Here is a 6568-nt window from a genome sequence, read left to right on the forward strand (position 1 = left end):
CAACTCCACTGTCTCTTCTTTATGTGTCTCCCTCCCTTTTTTTTCTTCTGATAATATTCTGTCTGAACTTCCCATTTCTGGAAGAAACTACTAAGGATATAAAATACATTCTTGAAATCCCTTTTAAACTCCATTCTATAAACTTCAAGATGGGCTCCATAGAAACTGCTAATGATCCTTTGTTTCTTGGATTCAGACAGAATTATATGGTATTGTTAAGGATTTCCCAAAATTCTGTAAGGACCCTTATAAAATTACTGAATAATTTTAAATCTTTATTGAAATTTTCCAGATTTTTATCAAATTTACCAGATCTTTATTGACCATACAAACAGTGTTCAAGATTAAGGCCTTATAAACAATTACAGTCTCCTGAGTCCTGGTGTGGTACTGTGGGCTAATGCCTCAGATTGCAATGTCATTTGAAATGCAAGGTCAGTGGTTCAAGCTCACCAGCTGCTCCTTGGAAACCCTATATAGGGTCACTATGGATTGGAGTCTACTCAACAGTACTTAACAACAACAATCAACAAAATGTACAAAGACCTGGAGTTAGAAAATCAAAAGGGAAGAACTCACTCAGCAGTTCTCAAGCTGAGGGAACTGAAGAAAAAATTCAAGCCTCAACATGAGTTATTGAAGGATTCTTTGGGCTTATTGAATGATGCAGAAGTATGAAAAGAAGATGGAAGGAATACACAGAGTCACTGTACCAAAAGGATATGGTTCAACCATTTCAAGAGGTAGCATATGATCAAGAGCCAATGATCCTGAAGGAGGAAGTCCAAGGTGCATTGAAGGCATTGGCAAAGAACAAGGCACCAGGAATTGATGGCGTACAAATTGAAATCTTTCAATGAAGTGAGGTGGCCTGGAGGCACTCACTCATCTATGCCAGGAAATTTATAAGACAGCCACCTGGCCACCTGACTGGAAGAGATCCATATTTGTGCCCATTCCAAAGAGGTGATCTAACAGAATGAGAAAATCATTTGACAATATCATTGATATCCCATGTGAGTGAAGTTTTACTAAAGGTAATACAGAAACGGCTATAAGCATACATTGACAGAGAACTTCCAGAGGTTCAAGCCAGTTTCAGAAGAGGACGTGAAATGAGCAATATCATTGCTGACGTCAGATGGATCTTGGCTGAAAGCAGAGAATACTAGAAAGATGTTTACCTTTGCTTTATTGATTATGCAATGGCTTTTGATTATGTGGATTATGACAAGCTATGGCCAATATTGTAGAGAATGAATATTCTGGAACACTTAATTGTGCTCATGAGGAACCTGTGCATAGACCAAGTGGCAGTTGTTCGAACAGAACAAGGGAACACCAAATGATTTAAAATTAGGAAAGGTGTGTGATGGGGTTGTATTCTTTCACCATACTTCTTCAACCTGTATGCTGAGCAAATAATCTGAGAAGCTGGATTATATGAAGAAAAATGTGGCATAAGGATTGGAGAAAGACTCATTAACAACCTCCAATACGCAGATGGTACAACCTTGCTTGCTGAAAGTGAAGAGGACTTAAAATACTTACCAATGAAGATCAAAGACTACCGCCTACAGTATGGATTGCATCTCAATGTAAGGAAAACAAAAATCTTTACCACTGGACTAATAAACAACATTCTTATCAATGGAGAAAACATTAAAGTTGTCAAAGACTTCATTTTTCTTGGATCAACCATCAATACTCATGGAAGCAGCAGTCAAGATATCAAACGGTATATAGCATTAGGCAAATCTGATGCACAAGACCCTTTTAAAGTGTTGAAGAGCAAAGATATCAGTTTGAGGACTAAGATGTGCCTGATGCAAGCCGTGGTATTTTCAGTAACCTCATATGCATGTGAAAGTTCAACAGTGAATAAGGAAGATCGTAGAAGAATTGATGCATTTGAGTTATGGTGTTGGAGAAGAATACTGAGAGTACCATGGAATGCCAAAAGAACAAAAAATAGATCTGTGTTGGAAGAAATGCAACCTGAGTGCTCCTTGGAGGCCAGGATGGCCAGACTCCATCTCTCACACTTTGGACATAATGTCAGGAGGGACCAGTAAAGGGAGAAGGATATCATGTTTGGTAAGGTGGAGGGTCAGAGCAAAAGAGGAAGACCCTCAGCGAGATGGATTAGCAAAGTGGCAACATCAGTAGGCTCAAGCATAGCAATGATTGTGAGGTTCGCCAAGGTCTGGACAGTATTTCGTTCTATTGTGCATAGGGTCACTATAAGTCAGGACTGACTCGATGGCACCTAACAACAACAACAACATCAACAAAATGGAGTCCTGGTGTTACATACTATTTGTTGTGGTTATTAAGTGCCACCGAGTCAGTTCTGACCCATAGCAACCCTGTATAGGATTTCCAAGGAGCAACTGGTGAGCTTGAACTGCCGACCTTGCTTAACATCAAGGTCAATTTGAACCACAAGGTCAGCGCTTCAAACTCACCAGCTGCTCCTTGGAAACCCTATATAGGGTCACTGTGAATTGGAACCGACTCCATAGCACTTAACAACAATAATGTTGTTGTTGTTGTTGTTAGGTGCCATCAAGTCAGTACTGACTAATAGAGACCCTATACACAGCAGAACGAAGCACTGCTGGTCCTGGGCCAACCTCATTTTTGTTGCCACGCTTGAGTCCATCGATACTGCTACTTGGCCAATCCATTTCGCTGGGGGTCTTCCTCTTTTTCTCTGACCTTCCACCTTACCAAACATGATACCTTTCTCCAGCGACTGGTCCCTGCTGACAACATGTCCGATGTATGAGAGACCAAGTTTGGCCATCCTGGCCTCCAAGGAGCACTCTGGTCCATGTACAGATTCCTCATGGGAACAACTAAGTGTTCCGGAATACTCATACTTTGCAATGTTGTCCATAACTTGTCATGATCCACAAAATCAAAAGGCTTTGCGTAGTCAATAAAGCACAGGTAAACATCTTTCTGATATTCTCTGCTTTCAGCCAAGATCCAGCAGACATCAGCAATGATATCCCTCATTCCACGGCCTCTTCTGAATCTGGCTTGAACCTCTGGAAGTTCTCTGTCAATGTATGCTTGCAGCCATTTCTGTATTACCTTTAGTAAAGCTTTACTTGCATGGGATATTAAAGATATTGTCCAATGATTTCCGCATTCCGTTGGGTCACCTCTCTTTGGAATGGGCGCAAATACGGATCTCTTCCAATCAGTCAGCCAGACAGTTGTCTTCCAAATTTCTTGGCATCGATGAGTGAGTGCCTCCTGTGCTGCCTCACTTTGTTGAAAGATTTCAATTTTTTTCCATCAATTCCTGGTGCCATGTTCTTTGCCAGTTCCTTCAATGTACAACAACAACGTTGTTGTTGTTAAGTGCCGTAGATTCGGTTCCAACAACCAATTCCAAGTCCTTTGAAGAGACACTAAACCTGGTACTTGTAATTATTGCAAGAAATGCAAGCATTAAGAAAAATTTCTATAAATTAAATAATAAACAATAAAAAGAAATGATCTAATAAAGAGAACCTTCAACCAGACAGAATAAATGGGCTCTGGAGATGTAACAGGGGCCTTTTCTTTAATGGCTGTAAATTCACAAGGAGAAACTACCATATTAACAGAGAACTTTGAAAGCAGAATCTTTCTAAGTAACTTAACCTAGATATTATATGAAATAGGTTTTATTTAAGAAAAATAAGTTGTATTAGTTCCAGAATGACAAAAAATAATAGGCTCACAGGACTGAAAAAAACTTACACTCCTTCATAACAGAGTCTAAATTCCTAGTACTGAGAACACCCAGTGTAAAGCGAAAAAACAAAGTAAAAAGGCCTTTAAGACAGACTTAATGTTAAATGGCCTTCAAGAGTATTAAGAGACATCCTCTACAATGTGCTGATAACTGTCCCTGCCAAGGTATCAATCACATTACTGTTCCAAGATTCTAGTAGTTCCAAATTGTCATATTTTACTCTTTTCAGATTCTATGCACTTTACTGCTATTGATCTCAGTGGTGGTGGTGGTGGCTGTGTGCCGTGGAGTTGGTTCCGACTCATAGCGACCCTGTACAGGGTTTCCAAGGCTGTAAATCTTTACAGGACCAGAACGCCTCATCTTTCTCCTTTGGAACAGCTGGTAGTTTCAAACTGCTGACCTTGCGGTTCGCAGCGTGATTCATAACCACTATGCTACCAGAGCTCCTTATTGATCTCTGTAGCACCCTTTTTTACTCTAATTGTCCACCCTGAGATCCAATATTTGATTTCCCTTAGGAAACCAACATTTATTTGAACAGTAATGTCGCAAGGATTTATTGATCCTTCCAATTTTTTCTCAAATACCTCATCCGATTTACAACTTACTGCAATTTAAAAATGAATCTAGAGCTGGCGTCATCACCTGCCCTGGCACAGACCCTCCAGATCTGCCTCCAGGAGCTTTTACAGCTCCAAAGCCTATATATTCATCCAGTCAGCATTGGATTCAGCACACTGACAATGGATTCTGAATACAGTGAAAGTATAGAAGTTCTTTTGCCTCACTTGAAAACTAAGGGTAACTGAACAAGGCCATGCCATCATGTCTGCACTGGCCCAATCAGAGTTCTACTTCTAAGAATCTGAAGAGGAGTATGACAATATTTTGCATTTTTCTAACGTGGACCAGCAAGAACGTGATGTACAAGGAAAGAGACTGTATAAATAGCAGACACTGACAGCAGAAAAGGAGAGGAATTAAAAATGAAAGCAACACAGTTAAGAACACTGGAGTACTGAATAGTGAATATGAATGTGGAAGAGGAGAGTGGAATAAATAATGAGTTTGGGATTGTCCCTGTCATCAAGCAGGGGTCCCTGGAGCTTCAAGTCTAAGATGTGCCAAGTTGTAAGGAACCTCACCCTTGGGAAGCCCTGTCGAGGTCATGGATTTTGTAATTGCATCATTAATAAGCTGCTCCAGACTGGTCTGCTTGTCCTTTCAAGTGGAAATGTCCCACCTCAGAAGATTCTGGATGGGGATCAGGATTCCACCTATGGTCTTGTGCAATGCAAAGGCTCTGCAGGGAGCCCCTTTACTGGGTAAGTTCTAGCCCCATTTTAGGTATTCCAATCAGTTATAGGCTGAAGACAGACTTACAAACTTTCTCTTGTGATGTTTCTGGCTATCCCTCTCTCTCCCCTTCAAGTGTCTATTTTACAATAGTAGGCAATGGAAACCAAGATTCAAAAGACAGCCAAGCATCTTAACATCATTTCCCCACTTTTACCCATTCAAACCATGAATCAATCTTTTTATCCCTGAGTCCTGTTGTTTCACGGTTGTGCTTATATCATTATTTACTTCTGTCCTATTTAGCCCATGTAAACTTGCCTAGCTGTCCTCCAATCTGCCTTGTTTTTCCTTTCCCCTTCCCCTTCTAGTTTGTGTGCCCCACCCCTAGCACCCAAACTATCCTGTGTCTATTCCCTACACTGTGCTCTACTATCCTGTGCCTATTTCCTACCCTGTGCTCCAACTTCCCCTTCCTCCCCTCACCCCACCTCATACACCCTGGTAACCAACAAAAAAATGAAAAAAAAAATAAATAAATTTTTTTGCTTCTTAAAAAAAAAAAATCTAAATCATTACAACATGTAGATAATTTATTAGCATGTTCCACCTCCCACCAGACTAGTACTGAAGATAGTTTAATCCTATTACAACACTTAACAGTTGATGGACATGAAGTTTCTAAAGAAAATTTCTGTGGCTTATTTAAATCCTACTACCCTCATCTCAGGAGTCCTGGTGTGGTGCTGTGGGTTAATGTGCCAGACTGCAAAGCCATTTGAACAGCAAGGTTGGCAGTTCAAGATCACCAGATGCTCCTCAGAAACCCTATACAGGGTCGCTATGGGTAGGAACTGACTCGATGGACCTTAACAACAACAACAGCCCTCATCCCAGAAACGGAAAATGATAATCCTTTGAGCATCACTGTTTGAATTTAACTAAACAACTTTTAACTCCTTTTAGAAATTTAGGGAAATTACCTAGTGTGGCACTGTAGGATAAGCACTGACTTCCAACTGTATAGTTAGCTGTTCAAACCCATCAGCTGCTCCTCAGAAATCCTATACAGGATCTTTATCAGTCGACAGCATTTAACAACAACACCTTGCAGCCAAAGCAACTAAATAAACTGCTTCCCAAATTGCTCTTGCTCTTATGATAAGTAAAGAAAGAGATTTCTCCAGTTCTGTTATTATGAACTGTAGACTCTATTTTCATGAACTAACTTTAAAAAGACTTTTAAAACATCAACAATTGACTCAGAAAAAAAATTGGAACATGGGAAAGGCTAAATTTCTTACTAAGAAAATAAAGTTGAATGAAAATAATTTAATTATATCTTTTCCTTCAAAATACCTTGGCCAGTATTTGTTGTTGTTAGGTGCCATCAAGTCGGCACCGACTCATAGTGACCTTATGCACAGCAGAATGAAACAATGTCTGATCCTGGGCCAACCTCACTACTGTTGCCAAACTTGAGTCCATCGATGCTGCCACCTGGCCAATCCATCT

Source organism: Chrysochloris asiatica, unplaced genomic scaffold (genome assembly GCF_000296735.1).
Source record: "Chrysochloris asiatica unplaced genomic scaffold, ChrAsi1.0 scaffold00028, whole genome shotgun sequence".
In the NCBI taxonomy this organism is placed as follows: Eukaryota; Metazoa; Chordata; class Mammalia; order Afrosoricida; family Chrysochloridae; genus Chrysochloris; species Chrysochloris asiatica.